This window comes from Chionomys nivalis, chromosome 8, assembly GCF_950005125.1.
Source record: "Chionomys nivalis chromosome 8, mChiNiv1.1, whole genome shotgun sequence".
NCBI lineage: Eukaryota > Metazoa > Chordata > Mammalia > Rodentia > Cricetidae > Chionomys > Chionomys nivalis.
The window spans coordinates 58,022,876-58,047,351 of NC_080093.1; the positions used below are offsets into that span (position 1 = coordinate 58,022,876).

The following is a 24,476-nucleotide window of genomic DNA, read 5'->3' on the forward strand; positions in this document are numbered from 1 at the left end:
AAACGAGATACTTAGATATAAATTTAACAAAATAGTTACAGTGTTTGTACACTTGCAGCTAGGAGGCATTCATGAGGAGAAATTAAAGAATCCTGAAGTACACAGAGAAACGAACCACGATCAGGGACTGGGGAACTTGGTGTGGCTATGATGTTGTTTGAAAAAATAATGAGCCAGTGAAAATCCGAAACAAACTGCTTCTGAAATAAGTATTGGGAAAGAAGTACCTAAATTACCCAAGCCATGATGGGAAACAAAAGACAAATTTGGACTTGGATATTTCTATCTGACTTCAAATTTACAATAAAGCTATAACAACCATGGTAGCGTGGTTTGGCAAAAGAACTGGCATACATCTGGGAGAGAGAGAGAGAGAGAGAGAGAGAGAGAGAGAGAGAGAGAGAGAGAGAGAAACACATCCTCATACTTTGTAGTCACTGATTTATGACAGAGGGTCCAAGAGAACTTTGTGACGGTTGGTCTTTCAACTTGATGGGATTTGGAGCCACCTAGGAGGAACACCTCTAGGTGTCTCTGAGGGCATTTCTTAGGGAGGTTTAAATGGGGTGGGAGGACCCACCATTGAATGTGGGCAGCACTGTCCTATGGAATGGGGTCCCAGAATGGAAACAAAGGGAAAGGGGGAAGCCAGTTCTTCCCAGCATTCACCCATTTGCTTCCTGACTGAATGCAGCACGACCAGGCTCTCATACCAGCATTGTCGAGCCTTCCCCATCATGGTGCTCTCCTAAGCCTTAAGCCAAAATCAGTCCTTTCTCTTTCCTGTCTAAGTCAGGATCCTATTTCTGTGAAGAGAGAACGTGACCACAGCAGCTCTTCCAAAGAAAACATTTAGCTGGGGCTGGCTTACAGTTCAGAGGTTTATTGTTATGTTGGGGACTATGGCAGCATGCAGGCTTACATGGTGCTGGAGGGTAGCTGAGAGTTCCACATCTTGATCCACAGACAGCAGAAGGAGACTGCACCACACTGGGCATAGCTCGAGACCTCAACGCCTGCTCCCCTAGGAACACACTTCCTCCAACAAGGCTATTCCTCCTGATAGTGCCACTCCCTATGGGCCAAGCATTCAAACACAAGAGCCTATGGGACCATATCTATCCAAACTACCACATTGCCTTAAGCTGATTTTGCCAGGTACCTAGCTACAACGATGAATAACCACTGTCGATATAATGGAGAAAAGGCAGCCTTTGCACCATGCTAGAACCGTCATCTCCATCTACATGACAAAGCACCACACTCCATGACCGTTAGAGACCACCTGAAATGAATGAAATTTATGCCCTGGCAATGCTGAAGCATGCACGGGAGCCCGTATATGGCAGTTCTGTTGAACTTGTCCATATTGAGTTTCATGGTCTAAGTTGATGAGGATGACTGACCAGGTCTCTTCCTCAAGAGGGCACCAGATCTCATTACAGATGGTTGTGAGCCACCATGTGGTTGCTGGGAACTGAACTCAGGACCTTTGGAAGAGCAGGCAGTAGTCTTAACTGCTGAGCCATCTCTCTACCCAGAGAAAGGCATATGTGAAGGTGGAGGCAGACAGCATCTTCAGAATGCTGGACCAGGAAAAGATTGCTTAGGATCAAAAATAATGGAAACCTGGATGGAGATGGTAACGCCATAATCCAGCGGTCGGGAAGCTGAGGCCGAAAGATAACACATTCCAAACCATCCTGGACTACTTAGCAAGACTCCATGGAGGGTGGGCAGAGAGGAAAGCATGGGAAGGAGATGAGGAGAGAGAAGGGAAAGGAGGAGGTTGGAGGACAGGTGAGGACACTTGCAGATGCAAAAACAGGAGAGATGGTCTGGGAAAGCTCCAGGTTTCCAACCTTTCCTACATCCATGTCTCAAGTAGGGCCTTTGCCCTTGACTTCATTTCCTTCCTGCTCTGAGGTCAAAGGCAGAGAGCAAGCAACCAAATCTATACCACTGCCAAGGGTGCTTTTTCATAAACTGGAGTGGGATTCACCAGCTGGCACAGCAGGAAGCCAAGCACAGAAAACTACAGAGAAACCCTGTCTCGAAAATCCAAAAAAAAAAAAAAAGAAAAGAAACCTGAGGTTAGCCCTGTGCAAATCATGGGGAGTCACTTCCAACATGCCCTTGGGCTGCAGGAACTATCCTAATCCTACCTCTCTCTTCTCGGTGGGAGAGTTCAGCAGGGGTCCACGAAGGTCACCGGGGGTTCAGTGAGGGGAATGAAGCACACAAAGCCCCCCCCCACTTCTGACTCCCCTCCCACAGCCAAAATGACACTGGATCTCAGCTTAATGCAAAGCAGACAATGGTGTGGACCTGTGTGATGTGAGCATCATACAGACACAGGGCTCTTCACAGCTCAGATCCTGTTGGCTGGACTTTACCATGGCTGACCCTGACTGTATAGTGGCGCAGACTTCTAAGTGGGGACTTCAAACCATAACATTCCTCTGAGTCAAAGGCAGCCCAGTCAACCAACCAGAAGTCAAGATCATGTATATAAGAGCAATGGTTCAGGGCTGGTGAGATGGCTCAGTGGGTAAACATACTTGCTGCACAAACTTGGAGACATGATTTTGATCCCCAGATCTGTCATCTGACTTCCACATGCACAGCCACCATGCTGTGCATACACACACACATATGCACATGCACACACACGCATGCACACACATACACACACACACACACACGCACGCACTTTTTGTAGGTTGGTCTGCAACTCTTAGCCATCCTCCTGCCTTAGTCCCCTGAGGGCTAGAATTACAGGTGTACTGTGCTAGTTAATATTGTCAACTACGCAGACTCAAGAATCACCTGGGAGACAAATCTCTCATATATGTATAATGGAGGAAGGTCATTGGTTAATTAAGAAAGAAACTGCTTGGCCGCATAGGTTAGAACATAGGTGGGTGGAGTAAATAGAACAGAATGCTGGGAGGAAGAGGAAGCGAGCTGAGACGCCATGCCACTGCTCCTTTCCAGGGCGGACGCGATGAAGCTCCGACCCAGGATGGACGTAGGCTAGAATCTTCCCAGTAAGTGTACCTTGGGGTGCTACACACATTAATAGAAATGGGCCAAGCAATGTTTATATGAATACAGTTTGTGTGTTGTTATTTGGGGCATAAGCTAGCCAGGCGGCCGGGAGCTGGGTGGCAGGAACGCAGCCCGCAGCTCCCACAACATATGTAGGAGATTATCTTATATTAACTGAAGTGAAAAGACCCATCTTAATTGTGAATGGGACTGTCCCCTAGGCAGGACATCCCACACTGAAAAAAAAAAATTGGGTCCAAACATCCACCATTCTCTGCTTCTTTACTGCAAGTGCAAGATGAACAGCTGCCTCAAGCTCCTGCGCCAGGACCTCCCCTCCCCCATGATGGACTGGACTTGTGAACTGTGAGACAAAATAAGCTCTTTCTCCCATAAGATTGTTGGGGTAATATTATACAACAGGAAAAGTAATTAAGGCATTCATGTCCCCTACTCTTAGTTCAGAGAGCATTTAAACAAACAGCAAACAAAACTACTGAACTGGGTTCCATTGTGTAGCACTGCCTGGCTCAGAACTTTCTATGTAACTTTCTATGGACCAGGCTGGCCTTGAACTCACAAAGATCCACCTCCCTCTATTTCCTGATTGCTGAACTTAAAGGCATGCACCATCATACCTGGGTTCCAGAGAGAATTTTATTTTATTTATTTTATTTTATTTTTTTGATTTTCGAGACAGGGTTTCTCTGTAGTTTTTGGTGCCTGTCTTGGAACTAGCTCTTGTAGACCAGGCTGGCCTCGAACTCACAGAGATCCTCCTGCCTCTGCCTCCCAAGTGCTGGGATTAAAGGCGTGCACCACCACCGCCCAGACTCCAGAGAAAATATTAATAAGTTCACAGCCTAGGGAAAGCATCACCTTGGACCGGACTTCTTTCTTGGATTAACCATTCCATTTGCCCAGTTGAAGCTGAAATCCCTCTATATCAAGCACAGAGGTTAGGCCCATTGCTTCAGCCTTCTCCTTGAGTGGAATACTTCTTACCAAGCTGGACTGAACCACCAGGCAAAGAATCCAGTTCCTGTGAGTCCAGCCTTTCCATCTCTGTGTTGCTGACATAGTCCCTGTGACACCCATTCCCTGAGACACCATCAGAATGACGACACATACAGCGTTGGGCACACATCTCAAGCTATCACAGTATAGCTGCCCTAATACAGCTCCTGGGGTCTTCCAGGGGAAACCCAGTGCAGAGCAAGCAGGGTGCTACCTTCAATCTGGTCAAGTGTTTGATGAAGAATCCTTCCTAGGCAGGGTGAGTGGCACTGGCTGCTAGGCTAGGAATGGAGGACTCAGTCTGTGCTCCTCACATCACCTGATGCTCAGCCGTTCTCTGTTGTCTAGGGGAGGAGATTGCATGCTGGTGCTCACCTTCTCAAAGGCTGCAATCCAAGAAGTCTCAGGTCTCCAACTCTGATCTTGCATTTGAATGAGGAAGATTAACCTGTTTGCAATCTCTTCTCACATTATGAATCAATAACAAAATGACAGGTGATGGCCTGCAAATGTAGCCTTCGTGCACAGGTTCGTGGCTGCTCAGATGCCTCGTGACATCATTAGGATAACTTAGTTATTGCCAATTACCTGCTATACCTTTCTAATATGGCCCTGCCAGCCTCAGTCAACACTGGGTTTTCTCTGAGCAACTGGAAAAACTGAGGCACCCTGCAAAAGTGATGGCTCCTTTCTAAGATAACGAGGATATCTTTTTATACAAGCTGCTGCTTCCCCTACTGCTTTGCTTAGAAGTGATTCCTAGCTGGGTGGTGGCAATACACGCCTTTAATCCCAGCACTCAGGAAGCAGAGGCAGGGCTGTGAGTTCGAGACCAGCTTGTTCTACAAGAGCTAGTTCCAGGACAGGCACCAGAGCTACACAGAGAAACTCTGTCTTGAAAAAACAAAACAAACAAACAAAACAAGAAGAAGAAGAAGAAGGAGGAGGAGGAGGAGGAAAGTGATTCCTAATTAAGTTTTAAAGAGAAGACACTCTCCAATCATAGGACCGGCAGAAGATAAGAAAGGAAGCAGCCAAAACCACACAAGAAAACAAGAGGCAAGTCCAATCCAGCACCCCATTCATCTGGGAAGGGGAAGGCAGTGGAGGCTTCCAGGCTGGGCCCAGAGTTTCCAGAGGCTCTGCTCATGGGATTTTTGTCTCCATGGAACCGAGCAAAGTTGCCACCCAGATCCTCCAGCTCATCCCAGCTGCCAGCGACAAGGCTCCACTTGCAGAGTCAGTTAAACGGACAGCCATGTTTTAAAGGAACACTATGAGAGAATCAGGCCCAGGTACCCCCCAAGCTCGTGCAAGAGTGTGCAGATAAAAGCAGACCTGGAATATCTTCCTCTACATGTTCCTGCACACTCAAGATACCACACTGCTAACTTTTAGCACGTATATGTGCATGCTAAATATAGCAGAGAATTCAAGCAGAATAAACCTGGAGAGGCAAACCTTAGCCCAGTCAGAAAATGACAAAGCATTTACAGTACTCAGAACACATACTCACAGTCTCAAGCCTCAGGTTTTGCTCTTTGCCCATCTCTCATCTAGACGCTGGAACTCTCTCTGTTTGCCCAGACTCAGCCTGGCGTGTGCAAATCAGCTCTGGAGCTTCTGTGACTCAGCAAAGAACTCTGCTTTTATTTTTCAGATGGGATTGACCACGCTGTGACTGCATCCAGGGGGAGGAACCATTTCTCCAGCCGTTTCTAAGCAGAGCCCAGCAGCCCGCATGGCTGAAGCTCCCTCCAAAAGCAGAGGGCTTCTGCCGTACTCTGGGCTCACTCACTGGAGATGGAGGCCCAGAGCTCAGGATGACCACAACCGGGGAGGCGATGGCACTGTACCACTGTGGGGATCCTGACTGCTCTGAGCTGCACAGCCAAGGGAGGAAGGCTGGCTCCTGAGAGGATCTAGACAGCTCCTTACATGAAAGGGAGAGGGAGGAGCAGAGACCCGTGCTGCACAGCTCCTACTCTGAGATTGGGTGGGTCCCAATCTCAAGCTGCTTCTGCACACATTCTGCTCCTCTCGTCCTCTGGGACGCCGAATCCCCACAGAGATCTTAGGTCACTATAAGGTCACTAGTGGAATGTGTTTCCACTAAGAAGGGTATGTTCATTCTGAAGGGCACATAGGGAGAGGCTGAATAAAGAAAATGGAAGAGAGCCGTTGAGCTCAGCACCATGGTCTGAGTGACTCTGGGGAACACTGCTGGCCTGAAAAGCAATTTCTTAGAAAGTGTGGGTTCCCCCGGCAGCAGGCGGCACTCTGGCCCCAGCTGGTTTGCTTGAACTGGGGAAGAAGCAATTAAAATAACCCTGACTGCCCTGCCAGGGCATAACCACCAGGAAAAGAACTGTGACTACAGCTGAGTCTGGATCCAGGGGAGATATGGGCACCCAGGCCTGGCTCTCCAGCGCTAACCAGGGAGACCCTGCATGCCCACTTTGCTCCCATCAACCCTGCCCCAACCCTAGTGCACTGGCCTGTACCACCCTTTCCTCCCACTGGCCTCTTCTAGTCAGGCCCCAAAGTCATGCCCTCCCAACAAACTAGAGCCAACTGGCATCACACTCCACAGAGAAGACAGATAATGATACAATGTAGCCCACTAAGTCAGGAAGCCCCCTACCTGCTGTCTGTCTGTGTCTGGCTAGTTCCCATCTATTAGAACAAATGACCTGTTTGTGGTGACAACAGTAACACTCTGCGAAGATGCTGTCCTATGCCCCTTTTTGTCCTAACTCACCTGCCAGTCACGGCAGCCCCACAGCCAATCACTGAGGTTCTTCCTGTTTCACAGGTGAGGAATCTTAGGCCAAGCCTCCTGCCCTCCACCCCACAACTAATCAGTGTGATGTGGGATGGGGAGTCTGAGGTCAGGGTCCCAACCACTCCCTGGACTGTAGCACAAGATGGACCATGAAGCCAGACCATCAACCCCGTGAGGCCAGTCTGAATCTCAGTCCAAGTTTGGAGGACAGCTCCTCTTCCCCCATGTCTGGAGCAGACCACTATTGGAACATACACAGGTTTTGTTTTATTTTGCAATACACATGGTTACACACTGAGCCAGGCAGTGCTCTTAGAACAAAACATGGCTCACTGGAAGAGAATTGTAGCAATGTTTCCAATAACACAAGAGCATAAAACTGGAAGCAACCTAAAGGTCCAACAATGGAGAAAGAATCCACCCCAACCTCAAAAGGCAAACACTAGTGTGTAATGGCACCATTGACAGGTCCCTACGTCTGTGCTGTCAACGGGTGAGATGGAAACAGCTTACTGCTAAGCTTTTGAAAAGTTGGCTGAAAAATGTATATACACACCCACCACATGGTAGGTCCCAGGCTCAAGTCCCAGCACGGTGAGAAAGAAAAAGTGTGTGTGCATGTGTGTGCCCACGAGTACATGTGCACCTTTGTGTGAGCTCCTCACAACAGTCCCACAAAAGTCACAAACATAAAAAGTACAGGCTGTGGACATAGCTCAGCAGGTAAAGGCACAAGCCCTAAACTTGAGTCTCCTATCTTACTCACTGTGTCTAAAAGGTCTACACGTGCATATACCAAACTATCACATGGTTTTACCTCTAAGTCACAGAAACCCACAGAGGACTTGACCTTCTGCTTTATGTATTTCTGGATTACATGCATTGTAAGACTATGAATATGTATTGTTATGTCAGGAAAATCTACTTTTCATTTTAAAACAAACTTATTCAAATGTGTTAACCAGGTGCTTTCACTTGTCACCGCAACAAAAGTGTCCCCCAAAGGCTGTCCTTTCTCAGCCTCAGAAAGGGACACCCTTCTAGAGTCCCCAGGCTGAAAGGGAGTAAAAGGGACAGGGTCTGGGCACCACACTAAGGCATGCCCTTCAGTGCAGCTAACTGATGTAAAACATATCTGTTTCCTGACTATAAAAATAAAATATAACCAGTGCTTGGAGGGGAGGGGAGGAGATAGGAGGCAGATGAATATTTATGAGTCTGAGATCAGCCTGGGCTCCAAAGTAAGTTCTAGGACAGTCAGGGGGCTACACAGTGAGACTCTGACCTTTAAGAAAAGAATTCTCTGGGGGCTGGGGAGATGGTGGGGAGATGGCTCAGCAGTTGAGAGCATGCACTGCTCTTATAGAGGGACTGATTTCCTTTCCCAGTTCCCATGCCGGGTAGCTCACAATTGCATTCATGTGCACAGACACATATGCATACTCATAATCTCATATACATAATTAAAAACATAAATCTACTCATTGTAGAGAACTGGGAAAACACGGGCATGATAAGAAAACAGCAATCCTTCATGGACCTCCTGCAGAAGTCCTTCCAGGTCTCAGAACCAGGTCTCAGCCCCCAGAGTAGACCCAACAGACTAACGGGAGTGGGCCCTAGGGCCAACCTGAGGAATGGCCACTCCTGTCTCAGCACTTGGACAACTGCGAATTGCCCCCTAGGGAATCTTGTGTCGTCTTTTCTGTCACCAAGAGGCCCCTCGATTAACCTCTGCCAGCCTCACCCTTGTTCGCCCTTCCCATTAGGAGGTCACTGTCCCCTCTTCAGGAGAACTTGGGTACTCAGTGAGTCCCAGACTCATAGACCTGCCACCTCATCACTAGAAACCCAGCTCCATAATCCTCCCTCTGATCCCTCAGGGATGTCTCAGACCGGTAAAGTTCAGACAATCTTCCCCCACGCCAAGAGTCCATTCTCCCTTTCACTTCGGCTCCTGATCCGCCACCCACTAATCATCCCTTGCCTCTCCTGCACCTCACAGCCCCACCACCCATCTAAGCCACCACCCGTCAGCTTCTGCCAGGAGCAAGGGGCTCCTATGTCCCACCCCTGGCCACGCCTCCCATGGCAATTGCTCGTACCCCAGACCCATTTTCATTACTCTCATGGGGGGCTCTGTACTGTCACCTCACAAGCCTATATCCACGACCATCCAGTTATTGCTTCGTGTGCTATGGAGCATAAGCAGAAGTGATGTCATACTCTGCAGGGCCTTTTGCCCAGCACTGTGCTCTTGATGTTTATCCACAATGGGGCGTGTAGATCTCCATTTGTTTCTACTGTATTCCCACAGATGTTTTAAAAAATCACATTACTGAGTTCCACCTCCTCTCTACCGATGAGGAGTGAGGCGGTTTCTATTTCTATGTTTTCATAAATGGTGCTACAGTGAAACCCTGCTATGACTCTGACACCCACCTGCTCAGGTGTCATTGAAGCGAGTACCCAGGGATGGGCGGTGGCTAGCAAAGGGGAACAGGAATCCTGACTTTGTTAAATGTTGGAGCTTGTCCCCAGAGTGGTGGCCAGTCATGGTAAACTGCCTCCTCACCACAGCTGGCTATGCTCCGTGTTAGTCACGCTGACTGAGTCTGATTTGCTTTCCCTAGTGACAGACGAGAGCCATCTTAGATGTGTTTGTTGGCTGCTCTGGCCTCTGTGTCCACGGCTCATGTGATTCCTTCCTTCCCCCTCTGTCTCTGTGGGAGTAATTGTCATTTACTGTCTTAAATAAGGCTTTCTTGGCTATTAACCCTTTACTGGTTGCCACTAGTTTTATTTTTCCTTCAGGGTTTAGATTGTCTTCTCTCTACAGAGACGTTAATCATTTTATCCATCTTTTCTGTGTTTTATGTTTTCATTTATTGTTTAAGAAATCTTCATTGTGTAAAGTTTTTTTTAAAAAAAAAAAAAACCTTTAGGAGTTCTTGGAATATTTTTTTAGTCTTGGTGTTCCCCAAGCATGCTGGCTCTGGCATCGGCACCAGCGCTGCCGCCGTTCTAAGGCTGAACAAAATCTTGGTGTCTGGAAAGTTAAACCTCTGCCTTCTTGTTCAGACTCAACCTCTCTGAGCCAATTTACCAGGTTTGGTGAAGTCCTCTTTGGACTTTGGGACTGTCTTGAGGTTAGCGGGTCTCTAGGAAGAAGCTGACGTCTCTGGGACATTGTCTTCTTGTACAGCATCATAGCATCATCCGATCGCATCTACAAGCTTTCAAATGTTCTATATTGAAGTTGTATGGGGATGCGACTTGGTGGTAGAGGGTCTACCTAGACTACTGAAGGCCCTGGGTTGGTCCCTAGCAACATGCGAGCGGACACACACAGCACACATGCACACACACACACAGCACGCAGACACACTGTTTTTGTTGTTTTAGATCCTTTTCATATCACTAATAAAAATCCCTGACCAAAGCAACTTAAGAGAAAGAGAAAGGGTCTATTCTGGCTCAGAGTTCAAGGGATCAGTCTATCACAATAAGGAAGTCATGGTGATAGACAGGAGCTTGAAGCATATCAGCCATACATACAGTCAGATCACAGCCACCATCAGGAACAGAGAGCAGTGAATGCATGCATTGCTCCCTCTCTCTTCTTCATTCAGTTCAGGATCTCCGCAGCGGGCAGATCTTCCCACCACAATTAATGTAAACCATCCATATGCATTCCCAGAGGCCTATCTCTGGATGGTCCTAAGATTCGGTCTATTGAACAACTGGACAATTAACATTAACCACCGCATTAGTGAAGTTATATAATTTTGTCCAAAAGGTTGTACATAACTTCAAATGCAAGTAAACAGGTGCCTAGTAGTTGAGAAGCATGTGGAAGATATTTACTATTTCCTACCATAAGTAGCAAGAAGGTGGCATGTGGGGACACCAGCTATTATGGCTGGCTTAAACCTCAACTTGCTATAAATTAGAGTCACCTGAATAGGGATCTGATCTAAAGATTGATGGACTTGGGAAAACCCATCCTGATTGTGGGTGACACCTTCTGGTAGCAGCGCAGCTGAAAACAGTGTCAAGAGGGTCATCCTGCCTTTTGCTGAGTTGCTTTGCCCTGTTCCTGCTGCTGTCAATTCTTTCACTGTGAACAGAACCAGCATTTCCAAGTTTTCGTCATGGGTTAGGAGCCAGCCTTTCTTTAGGAAGCTTCCACGTGCCTGGCACCAGATTGGAACTATTGAAGAACCTGCCTTGTAGACTTGTAACAGCTATTACCCCAGGAGACACAGTTATCATGTGACTGTTGAGGTGTTTAGCCTCAAGGAATACACAACCACCCGGTTCTCAGCATCTTGGGTGTGATTAGCTATTGTTATTATTTTAAAGCTGAATTAATAAATTCATATATACATATGTCTGTATATGTACATAAATGTATACACACACAAACTCCATTGGTTCTCTTCTTCTAGAAATCTCTCACTAAAACACCAGTAATCCTTTTGAAATTGACCTTGGGATAGAAAGTTGATAAACTAATAAGTTCTGAGAGTTTGTTCCACACCCTTTTTCCGTTTGCATCGATGATATCATACGTGGAAAACAGCTTCATTTTTTTTTCCATTCCGATTCTACTCTTTATCTTCCTTCTATGGCCTTGGAGTTGTTCCAGCAATACTTGAGAACAGTAAGAGAGCCTCTAACTGTTCTGACTTGAGACATTCCCAACAGTCTCCCACCTAACACCATGTTGGCCACAGATCCACTGGACGCCTTTCGTTGCGACCAAGAACCAACCCATCTGTGTTCTGAGTTTGCTAAATGCTTGTGTTTTGCCATCATGAATGGATATTGCAATTTACCGAGCTATTTTCTTAGTATCTATTAGAAGAATCATTATGTTGTTTTCTCCGTGCCCGGGTACCACCCAGACCCATCTCGCCATTGCCTCTGCATTGGAAAATCTCAAGTTGAGCCTCAAATGTGGGAGAGGAAAGGCCTGGCTCTTCACAGTCTCCCTAAAATGCTTCCACGCAGAGCTGATATTGACAGGCGAGTTTTTCTCGGGGCTTAGTAGGAATTTTCAGTCTGATATCATATCAGGTAGCTCTTGGGGGTGGGGTCAGAGCACTGGGCAGGGTCTAAGGTGCAGCTCCCTACAGTAGTTTGCCCTCCTACCCCAGCCTATGAACGGGTAAGAAAATACACTTGGGGATGGAGGAGACCTGCCTCTGGCCTAAGTAGCTACAGCTCTGGTTTTTGGGCTTTTAGCTCCAGGGTTCATATTTCTGATGCCTAAATCAGCCCCTCCCTTCCTCTCTCCCTTATCTATTTCTCGATTTCTTCTTTCCCTCCTGAACCCTGGGCTCGAGTCAATTCCAGCAGCATTTAAGCCCAGCATTGAGAGAGCTGGAGGAGAATGTAGCATGGTTGAGACCTTGCCAGCGATCCTATTTACTGCCTTAAGTAGCATCTATACTCTGACAATAAAAGCTTAAAACAGGAATAACCTCCCAACAGCCCTCAGGGTTCAAATAAGCCTTTTCCTGAATGTCTGACTCCTGAGAGTCACTGTAGTTGGTGATAGTGGCAGGTAGCCCAGGCCATCACTCTAATTTGTCCTCCTGCCTCCACTGTGAGTAGATAGGGCCTTTGCCAGAGTCTCTGAAACTTGCATACTATCAGCTGCCATGTTCTCCTGAGGGCACTCATACACCATTTATGAAAGAAAAATGGCTTCAGTGTGGGACTTGAGGCTGGGGTATCATTGTGGAGGTGGAACTGGAAAGACAGAAGTGGTGGGCCTAGTCCTGGCCTCTCCTTCCATCCATGGTCAGAGTTGCCTCCTTACTGTGGCCATGTTAGCTTTGTTAAACACTTCCTGTAGAGAGAGGTGGACACTGGGCATTCAGGGTCCTCACCTCCTGACTCAAACCCTCAGTCCCTTTCCCTGTGCACAGAAACGCTTGGCTTCTACAAAGACAACACTCCACAGCATCATTCTGAGTGACAGAGGCTGATGGCGGCACAGACAGCACCACTGAGATGCACCATGATGCCCTCACCCTGCCTGCTGGGCACTGGGACCTCCCGAAGGAGAAGCAAAGGTCAGAAGGGAGAGAGGCTCTTCTTCACACCTGCAGACCCACAGAGGATTCGAGTATGGGTGCGTAGCTGAAAATACAATTGTCCTCACTGTGATCAACTGTCCAGGGTTAGACAGGTTAAAGCCACCATCCGTCGAAGCCACCCAGCAATCTCACTGTATGGAGATATGATAGCCCTACAATGGCCTTCTGCCATGCCCAGCCCTGAAGGTCCCCTGAACCTGAGAACACCACAGGCCTGGAAGGTGTGGCCAGTGGATTGCTGCTAGGACTCTGGAACCTAAGGTGTACATTTTCAATAGTGCCGTCCACCCAGAAAAATGTGATCTCCTACTCCCTGATGCAATCCTTCCCACATGTGCAAACACACAGACACACACACAATTGAAGTCATTCACCAATATATCACACTAGCTAGGCACCAAGCCCTGACCTGGGCCCACTTTGGAGTAAGTGGCACCCACAGGCTCTGGGAGCAGCACCATATCTCATCTCCAGGAGCCCCACAATCTGAGCAGTACCCGGAAGGGATATGGGCCAGTACACACTCACAGGAAAGAGGGCTGAGGATCCCACAACACCCCCATCTGACCCTGGAAGTGCTGGCAGCAGGTTCTCTCACTGTGATGCCTTCTGAGTCCCTCTCCCTTACTTGTACTCAGTACCCAAAGTGAACACAGCGCCATTATGTCCATTGCTAATAGGCATACGTCACGTAAGCCAGAGCAGAGAATGCACGGCATTCATGCTGGTGGGGCAGAGAAGAGGATGGTGCCGCTTTCACGAGGGTTAGTATGGGACACAGCTGCTGCCTTCAGCCCCGAGTGCCCAGAGCCGAGGGCCCCACATTTCTGCCACACTGGAAGGGAGGAGGTGACCGTATGTGGGCTGTGGAAAGACCAAAGCCAAAGGGTTCAAACAGTACCTGTCATGTCCCACCTGCTGGTCTCCTGGTCTCGGCTGTATGTGGGGTTCAATTGTGAGCTCCGTATGGAAGGGTGTGAGGTGTGCGTGTTCTGAACATACTCTGTCCAGGACGTCCTGACAGGGGAGCCGTTGGCCATGTATTCCTGCACACTCTGGACTCCAGCTCTGCTGCCTCCACAGGGTGTGGCCTAAGGCCTGCTCAGCACTCTAGAAGCAGAGTCTCCTTCACTCAAGGCAATGTTCCGCCCACAGGGTCAGGAGGACACTCTGCACTCCCCTTTCCTTTCTGGGGATGGCAAATGGGAGTCTTTTCTCACCTGCTTCTGTTGCTAGGGAATTACATTCAAAATGCAGCCATAGCCATAGCCAAATAAAAATACTACCCTCCCTCCCTGAAGTGATTTTCATCCCTGATTCTGCTCCCTGGAGTCCCATCCTAAAACACCTACAAGCCTTGTCTCAAATCCTAATGAGGAGAAGGAGAGGAACTCTGGTGGGATGCAGGCTGACAGCTTGTGCCTGGGGTCAGGGACTGGAAGTAGAAGCCTCCAGAATGTGGTTCTGGGAGCTTAAGGGGGAATCTGGAACACAGAGTGAGAGTTTGGAACCCAGCAAGGGAGCCTGGAAACCAGGATGGAAGTCTGGAATGCAGGGCGGGGTCTGGAACCTAAGATGGGAGTCTGGAACCCAGGGTGGGAATCTGAAACCTAGGGCCGGAGTCTAGAACCCAGAGTGGGAACCCAGGATGGCAGTCTAGAACCCAGGGCGGGAATCCGGAACCTATGGTGGGTGTCAAGAACCCAGGATGGGAGTCTGGAACCTAGGATGGGAGTCTGGAATCCCAGGGTGGGAATCTGGATCTTAGAACAGGAGGCCGGAACCCAGGGTGGGAATCTGGAACCTAGGGTAGGAGTCTAGAACCCAGGGCGGGAATCTGGAACCTAGGATGGGAATCTGGAATCCAGGGTGGTAATCTGGATCTTAGAACAGGAGGCTGGACCCCAGGGTGGGAATCTGAAACTCAAGGTGGGAGTCTGGAACCCAGGCTGGGAGTCTGAACCCTGCGCAGATTTTGCCACTCTGTGGGTGGGATTCTGAAAGAATATTTGTCATGCTTGCTTGGGTAAGCCCCTGCTGCTGCTGGGCCTGGGATGGTCCTGTCCCTGGCATCCAACATTCACCTGAGGTGGAAGGGAGGCATGGAGTAAGGGGCTGCAACATCTGCTTGATGCCAGAGCGCCACTGCTGAGGGAGCAAAGGTGTTATGTCACTGCCGAACACCTCAAGTCTCACCAGACGCTAGCTCAAAGTTCGTCACAGATCCCTAGCCCACATGATGAGGAGAGGGCCCATCTCTGAAGAATTATAGTCCCACATGGACTAGTCACAAGTACACCCTGATCTCCTGCCCTCCTCTCCCTACCCCTAGCCCCCAGATCTACAGCTACCCACCACAAAGATTGTATGTAGCAGGAGAGAGAAGCGTGGATGTCAGACACAGGGTCCAAGGTGACAGCAACCACAGGAGATGTAAAATCCCACCAATGGTTCCTGGGGAGTGTGATGTTGAGCTCTTCCAGGTATTGAGTGGATGAAGCGAAGTGTACAGCTATTTCCTCTAGATTTGATTGTCATGACCATCAGCATCTGGCACAGAGCAGCTGGGATGGCCTACTCGCGATCTCACGAGACCATGTCTATTAATGTTCTCTTGTAGAAGGAAGAGAGCCAGAACTCACGAGGCCTTCCTGAGATCCACAGGTAGTCTCTAAACTCCCCAAGATTCCAATTGCCACCATGTAAGAGCCAATAAATTGCCTGGGAAACATACAGAAGTGTAGCGGTCTGTGAGTCACCCAGGGGACTTCCCAGGAGTGAGTCCCCCATGCTCTCTCAGTAACCCTAATGAACTCACAGCATCGCCAATCATGAGCCCCAAGAAACCTGTCTTCTTTGTAAGCTGCATGGCACAGGGCCAGAAAACTCACCCAGACACCCACACGTAATGACAAGCTGTAACCAGTACTGGTAAGAGCAAACAGACAGATGGACGAGGGCAGCACAATAGTGCCCAGGTAGACCGGGCTCAACAACACCCTGAAATTCATTTGGAATGACTTTGTTCCCTGTCAAATTCCAGCGTATAGGTGGGGCTGAAATTTCTCCTCAGGGTCTTGGAATCAGATGAAGAAATTGGGGTTTGAGACTCACAGTTCCCATGGGGAGAAGACTAATCATTAGGATGAATGCACGTAAACTTCGGTGTGAGAGGAGTCAAAGCCAGGACACCAGCGCTAAGCTCCTGCTGACAAGGTTCCCAAGTTCAAACAAAAGGTTTAAGATGTCAGGCAGAAAGAAGCAGGAAGGTCAGGCAGGGACATGACACAGTCGAGCTGGCATTAATTAGAGCTGAGACTTGAGGCAACTTACAGGCCCAGCTCCTGCCAGCTGGTTCTGCTGCCATGTGGACCATGACAGTGCTTTGCCACAATCCCTCTTTCCTCCGTTTGGTTCCCCTGCAGTTGCCAGGCATTCTGGCAAAGCTGACTGGCATCCGGTACCCTCTGATGCTGGGGGAGAAAGGTTGCGTTCAGTTGGCTCACATCAGTCTCAAATGCTGCTGATGCTCTCTTCTGCACACGAGGTACCAAAGGACAGCTCAGTGCATGCTCTGTGGGTCACTAGAGGACATGTGTCATGGGTATTGGGAAAGCCCACTTTCACACCTGTTCCAGCCTCTCTGAGGCTCTCTGTGAGGACCCTGGGGAGAGTCTAGAGTCCTTTGGAGGTGAACTGACTTCTTGCCTACCCAGAACCAAAGGGGTCTTGTGGAAAGAGTGTGCTGTCTACTTCCCAGGGAAGAGCCCAACTTTCACAGCCTTTGAAAGGCTCCTGGAGAGACAGAAGGAACAGCAGGAGTGCCAGTGGCCAGCCCTAAAACAGCTGGGTGGGAAGCAGGAATAGAAGGAGCCCAAGGCTTGCTGGCCGATCAGTTTAGTGAAATCAGTGAGCTCCAGATTTAGTGAGAGACCCTGTTTCCCAAAACAAGGCAAAGATGGACTTAGGAAGACACCTCTGACCTCCACACACTCACACATAGCCACATACACACAAAACCACACACACGCATATATATATATAAACACATACACACACAACCACAAACATATAACCACACACAAAACCACACATATATAAACACACACAACCACATACACAACCACAAACATTAAACAAACACACACACACACATACTTATCATATGGGCCAACAGTTCTACTCTGAGGAATTGCCCCAGAAATACTAACATGTGCACAGACTTGTACAAGAATAGTCACTCTGGAAGATCAGACATATCTAACCACACAAATAACTCCATGGCCTTAAAAAGCCTTCACGGATCTACACTTAAAGACAGAAAATATCGAAACTGCCAAGCAAACGTAAGTGAAAAAGCAAAGGAACAGATCCCAGTTTGCACCCCTCCTGCTGTTCACCCACTCCAGCCTCAGGCCCTGAAAAGCAAAGGCAGGCTTGGAGAACTCACAAGGAAGACAGGGAAGGAAGGTGCGCACAACACAGGTGAGTGAAAGCCACCAGCTAGAGAAAACTGGGCAGCTGCTGGCCAGGTCATAGCGGGGAATCTCAAAGAACCCAGAAGGCCACTGCCTGGGAAAAGAGCAGACATGAAGATGTATCACTTAGAGAGAGGTAAGAGTAGGGACGTGGATGTAGTTCAGCAACAGAGGGCTTGCCTAGACTGCTGAAGCCTTAGGTTCAATACCCAGAGTCACCCATAAAAATCTAAGGTCTGGAATGGTATCTCAGTGCCATAGCTCTTGCCTTAAGAGGCAAGGGCATAGTGCACACACTTGTAATCCTAACCCAAAGTGGCTGAAGTCAGAGAACAGGCCAGCTCAAAGTCAGTCTGGGCTACATAAAGGGAAGAAGAGGAGGGGTGTGGGGGTAATCGAGGAAAAGAGAAAGAAAAGGAGAAAGGGAAAGCTGTCGTTCAAATGCCTGGATTCCACCAATCTGACAGTGTGCCCTCAGAGCAATCTTGTATAGGAAAGCTAAGTCCATGGGAGAGAATTGGGGAAACTGAGAAATGAGACTTCCCTTGAGGAAAACTGAGCAAGGCACACACTGGTCTCTAAAACAACCTGAGGCAGAAAAGCTATACAGAGAAAAGGCAACTTCCAAGACAGTCTGAGGACGCAACAACAAAAACAGCAATAACAACAACAAAAAACACACCCACGGTTCAGAAGCTAACCTGAGAAGCAGGGTCACACACCCGTAATCCCAGCAGAGGTGGAGGCAGGAGGATCAGTAGTTCAAGGCTAGCCTCAGCTACACAATGAGTTCAAGGCCGACTACAGGATATTCTGTCGTGAGTGGGTAAAACAAGAAAAACCACAAAGCCAAAATTGACATAAAAAAGAAAAAGAAATGAAAGAATTATTGAATGACTAGAAGAAGAAAAAAATACCCCTTTTGTTTGTTTTTTTCTTTCTTTTTTTTTTAAATTTATTTATTTATTTATTATGTGTACAATATTCTGTCTGTGTGTATGCCTGCTGGCCAGAAGAGGGCACCAGACCTCATAACAGATGGTTGTGAGCCACCATGTGGTTGCTGGGAATTGAACTCAGGACCTTTGGAAGAGCAGACAGTGCTCTTAACCACTGAGCCATCTCTCCAGCCCTTGTTTGTTTTTTTCGAGACAGGGTTTCTCTGTGTAAATCTGGCTGTTGTGCAAGTCACTCTGTAGGCTAGGCTGGCCTCAAACTCATAGAGATCCCCCTGCCACTACCTCCCAAGTGCTGGGATAAGAAAAAATATCTGAAAATAAGAAATTAATATTAAGATACTCAAGGGAGAAAAGACTTAAATGAAAAATTAATAAGAAATATTGAAGAACAATAAGGCAGGAAAGCCAAGAAAATAAAGTGACATAGAGAAAATAGTAAAGGGGCCAGGTGTGGTGGCATATGTTTTAATCCCAGCATCGGAGGCAGAGGCAAATGGATCTCCAAGTTCAAGGCCAGCCTGGTCTACAGAGCTCAGGCCTTTAATCTTCAGCTACCTGAGTGGACTGTGTAGAATTCATAATGAGTTCAAGGCCAGTGTGGGCTACACAGTGAATTCCAAGCCAGCCTGGGCTACAGCATAAGGAAAGGTAAGGAAAGGAGGGGAGAGGAGAGGAGAGGAGAGGAGATAGAGACACATGTCCCTGGAAGAGACAGACAGAGGCAAAGACAGACATACAAAGGGGCCAGAGAGCATTTAAAACTATATTCAGGGGCTGGAGAGATGGTTCAGAGGTTAAGAGCACTTGTCTGCTCTTCCAAAGGTCCTGAGTTCAATTCCCAGCAACCACATGGTGGCTCACAACCATCTGTAATGTGGTCTGGTGCCCTCTTCTGGCCTGCAGGCATACACACAGACAGAATATTGTATACATAATAAAAAATATTTAAAAAAAAAAACTATAACCAGGTCGGGTGGTGATGGCACATGCCTTTAATCCTAGCACTCAGGAGGCAGAGGCAGAGGCAGGCAGATCTCTTTGAGTTTGAGGCCAGCCTGGTCTACAAGAGCAAGTTCCAGGACAGGCTCCAAAGCTACAGAGAAACCCTGTCTCAAAAAACAAAACAAAACAAACAAACAAACAAGAAGACTATAACCAGGAGAACTGGAGAATGGTCTCAGCAGTTAAAAGCACTGGCTACTCTACATGTATTATTAGCACCCACATGGAGGGTCACAACGGCCTATAACTTCAGTTTCAGGGGGTCCAGTGCCCTCTTCTGGCCTCCTTGGACACTGCACACACATGCTGCACTGGCATATAAACATCCCAAAACACCCATACACATAAAAATAATAAATCAATCAATCAATCAATAAATAAATAAAATTTAAAGCCATAACAAAGAAGCTTCTCATATAGATTTTAGAAAAACCTTGAATTTCAAAGGGCTCACCAGGTCCCTAGAAAATTAAATCTAGTTTATTGATTTCAACACATTTCTAGTAAAACTACAAGACATCAAAGCTAAAGACAGAGTCTTCAAGGCTTTCAAGCTAAAAGATCAATTAAGTTCCAGCAGCAAACGAGAACAGGCATCAGGCCCTGGATACTGAGCTAGGCACAATGAGTGCACACCCATCACCCCAACACTGCAGGAGGCCAAAGGCTAGCCTAGGCTACAAGCGAAAGCCTGACTCAGGCTGTGGAAAGCTCGCAGGGGCCTCCCAGACTCTGAAATCCAAAGCTAGAGACATTTTAAGAGCTAAGTAAAGGCTGTTATCACTGGAATTTAGCCTTGGCACACAGTCACTACCTAGGTCTTCTGCTGATGGAAGTAAGTTCATCACTAAGGAGTGGGAACCATCTGTCCCTCACCACAAAGCTCCACTTAGTGGGTATAATGGGGTGAAGGGACCTGCAGCCTTGGGAGCGCCCCGCCAGAGCCCACGAGATGCAAGTGCGCGGCTTTCCGGTCAGCAGCAGAAGCGGGAAATGGCTGCACAGGCTCAGCTCAGCGTGACACTTACCAGCTAGCAAGGGAAAGTAGCCGCCTTACAGAGCACCTCACACAGGGCAGGGGCGTTGGTCCTGGGAATGACAGGATGTCCAACACATGGACCCAATGTCCCTGATGAGGCTTTCTTGTCCCAGATCACATCCTCCTTCTGATCAGGACGCATCAGATAAACTCAAGAGACAAACGTCTCCAAATAACAGTAGTGGCCTCCTAAACCTCGAAGCCATGGGAAACAGAAAGGCTGGGCAGAGGACATACCACTGGTGCAATATGGGGACCAGGATGGGACTCTGGGACATAAAATAAGGATAGGTTGATAGTCCATTTTTCATTTTTTTGTAAGGCAGTGTCTTACTATGTAGCCATGACTGGAACTCATTAGGTAGACAAGGCTGACCTCAGTCCCACAGAAATCCCCCTGCCTCTGTCTCCTGAGCGCTACAACCAAAGGAGGGAAAGTAGAAGAGGAGATGGCACTAGGGTAAATGTGACATGAAAGCGGAGCGGGGTGGATGGGGAGCTGGGGAGGAAGGGGACCAGCCGAAAGGAGAGGGGACAGAGCAGGAACGTGGGGAGGAATAAGACTAAAACATGGTGTCTGTGTCTGGAAATGCCATAGCGAAACCCATGTCTTCATATGCCAACCAAAACCGAATTATAATTTTAGCATATGAGTGAAGACACCCTGGTATAACTCATTACTTTGTATGCTAATCTAAAATATTTCACTGAAAAATTAATAATTAGGACCAGCAAGATGACTCACCTGCTGCCAAGCCTGATGACCTGAGTTCAATTGCTAGAACCACGTGATGGAAGGAGAGAACTGACTCCTGAGAACTGTCCTTCTGCCTACACACGTACGCGTGCGCATGCGCGCGCGCACACACACAAATAAATAAACAAATGTTTAGAAAATAAACTAAAACAGAATTGGGCAAAAATAAAACTTTGCTTTTTAGAAAAACAATATCAAGCATAGTGATACATGCCTTTAATTTCAGCACTCGGATGCAGAGGAAGGTGGATCTCTGTGAGTTTGAGGCCAGCCGGGTTTCTATAATGAGTTCCAGGACAGCCAGGGCAGAAGAGGAGGAAGAGCAAAGAAAAAGAATACCACTTTTTTATGAGAGCTGAAACCGGCAGCTGCCCCGTGTCCCTCAGCAGGTGAACGGATGAAAGAAAGATGTGACCACACAATGGAACGCTACTCAGCAACCATGAAAGAATTATTGACACAGATGAAAGTGTGTCGGCCCAGAAACGCAGCACTCCTGAAAGAGCCCAGACACAAAGGCACAGCCTGGTGGGTCTGTTCTTCTGAAGTGCAGGGGCTGAGCTAATGCGCCAAGGAAACAGATCTACCTCTTCCTGTCCAGGCAGCAGGGCTGGGGAGGGCTCTTGGCGTAGGGGTTCTCCTATGTGTGCTGGGATATGTGTCCTCACACCTATGCAACCCCTGGAGAAAAGGTGTGCCAAGAGATGCCACTATGTAAATTTTACCCCTCCCCCCCCAAAAATCTAAAAATAAAGTTTAGTTTAGTAAGGCACTTTCAACGAATGCCTTCATTTTTCACTTCCTTTGCTCACTACACTCCAGCCTCTAACAGCTGGAAGACATGTCCTATACCTGTAGCCTTCCTTAACTGCACCCAGTGAGTGGGGACGAGAGTCAAGTGTGGGTCGCCTTGAAAAAGCTTAAAGTCTATTGGAAGAAGCAGGTGGCTGTCCCCCCACAAAGATGTCAAGAGAAAGAAAGACACCAGCATACAGATGGCAGCCAGCCTAGGAATGGATACTTACTGTCAGTAACCACCACAGACCTGTCAATCAAAACCACAGTGAGACACCACCTTGCAGCCGCAGGATGGTGAGTGCCCACAGAATAGACAGAAAGCAAAGGCTGCACAGCGATTGCAACCTTTTATACCCCTGGTTGGAATGGAAAATTGAGGCTGGCACCATGGGAACAGCACGGCAGCACCTCAAACAGAATGCCATATAACTTGGAGCTCCATTGTGGGTGAAGGTAGTGCTTTGGGGTTTTGGTGGGGTTTGTTTCTTTGTTGTTGATGCTGTTGTGTTTTTAAAAAGGGTCTTACTTTTCATAGAACCTTCATCTGGTGATGGATGGAGATAGAGACAGAGTCCCACATTGGAGCACCAGAACGAGCTCCCAAGGTCCCAATGAGGAGCAGAAGGAGGGAGAACATGAGCAAGGAAGTCAGGACCATGAGAGGCGCACTCACCCACTGAGACAGTGGAGCTGATCTATTGGGAGCTCACCAAGACCAGCTGGATTGTGACTGAAAAAGCATGGGATAAAACTGGACTCTCTGAACATGGCGGACAATGAGGGCTGATGAGAAGCCAAGGACAATGGCACTGGGTTTTGATCCTACTTCATGTTCTGACTTTGTGGGAGCCTAGCCAGTTTGGATGCTCACCTTCCCTCGACCTGGGTGGAGTGGGGAGGACCTTGGGCTTTCCTCAGGGCAGGGAACCCTGACTGCTCTTCGACTGGAGAGGGAGGGGGAAAGGAGTGGGGAGAGGGAGAGAGGAGGGGGAGGAGGGGGAGGGAAATGGGAGGCTGGGAGGCGGCGGAAATTTTTTTTCAATAAAAAATAAATAAATAAATAAATAAATAAATAGGGTCTCATCTAGGGGGTGGAGGTGCACAACTTTAATCCCAGTACTTGGGAGGCAGAGACAGGTGTATCTCTAAATTTAAAGCCAGCCTGGTCTACAGACTAAGTTCCAGCACAGCCAATGCTACACAGAGAAACCCTGTCTTAAAAAAACAAAACAAAAACTGAAAACAAAAAAGAGGGTCTCAGGGATGAGCAGGGAACACTCCCAGAACTTGGTAAGCAGAGGCAGGTAGATCTCTGTGAGTTTGAGGCCAAGCAGGGCTACATAGTGATACCCTGTTTTAAGATAGATAGATGGATGGATGGATGGATGGACGGACGGACGGACGGACGGACGGACGGACAGACAGATAGACAGAGTGACTCGGACATTCACACAGCTATGTTCATAGTGGACTCTAGACATAGAAAGTATAAAAACAGCCACAGTCATTCCCAAATCCATGTCCACAGGGATACCATACACAAGGTAAAAATGTGGACAACACACACATACACTAAAGGATAAATGCAAATGGTAATGGTCCTCCCAGCCTTAAGAAGGAAGGAAAGAAGGAAGGAAGGAAGGAAGGAAGGAAGGAAGGAAGGAAGGAAGGAAGGAAGGAAGGAAGGAAGGAAGGGCTTCCAAAGGATACTAGTTCAAATCCCGGCACCCACGTCAGGCAGTTCCCCACTGCCTGCAACTTTAGCTGCAGGAAACCTCATGCCCTCTTCTAGACTGTTGGCTCCAGAGACATATACACACGAATTTAAATTTTTTAATTAAAAATAAAAGGACAGAAGGGGATGCCAACACACTCAGCAACATAGACGAGCGTCACAGCGTAGGACGCGTGAGACTTGAAGACATTTGGTGAGACGCTTGGTGAGATAAGCCAGTCCACACTGTGATTTCACTTCTGATGTCCCCAGAACAGTCAGATCAGAGACGGGGACAGGGCAGATCAGTGGCGAGTTGGCATCTAAAGGGGATGAAGTTTCATGGTTTTTAAAAATATTTTTGTTACTTTTTAACTTGTATACCTGTGTGTCTACATGGGCAGGTTTCTACAGAGGCCAGAAGAGTGTGTCAGATCTCCTGGAGCTGGCGTTACGGGCACTTATGAGATGCCCAGCATGGGTCCTGGGAACTATACTCAGGTTCTCTTGAAAAGAAAAATGAGATTTATTCTATCAGAGGTAGCTAGCCTGCCACAGGTCAATATCCCACAAGTCTCTCCCACCTTTAATCTCCCCCACCTGTTAAAACTGTGGTTTACACAAAAGCCCTGTGGTCACCACCCACCTTAGAACAAAAGCCAAATGTCATCCTGCCCCATGTGCTTGCTAGCCCTATTTGGGTCACGGCACACCGTTTTATCAAAAACAATTGTTTTTTTTTTTATCCAAAAAACTTCCTTTGTGT

The 24,476-nt window shown here is 47.9% G+C and overlaps 1 protein-coding gene across 16 annotated transcripts in view; it reads right to left on the bottom strand.

Moving 5' to 3' along the window:
* The window catches only part of Jakmip3 (Janus kinase and microtubule interacting protein 3), a 131,293-nt gene that overhangs the window by 101,124 nt on the left and 5,693 nt on the right, over positions 1 to 24,476 (bottom strand). Inside the window, exon 1 of one of the 16 annotated variants that reach the window (XM_057777753.1) lies at positions 5,585 to 5,708. The exons of the other annotated variants lie outside the window; for them this stretch is intronic. The gene's annotated coding sequence lies outside the window, so the exon portion shown is untranslated. Of the gene's footprint in view, positions 1 to 5,584; positions 5,709 to 24,476 lie in introns of those variants that run through there. 16 annotated transcript variants of the gene reach the window in all.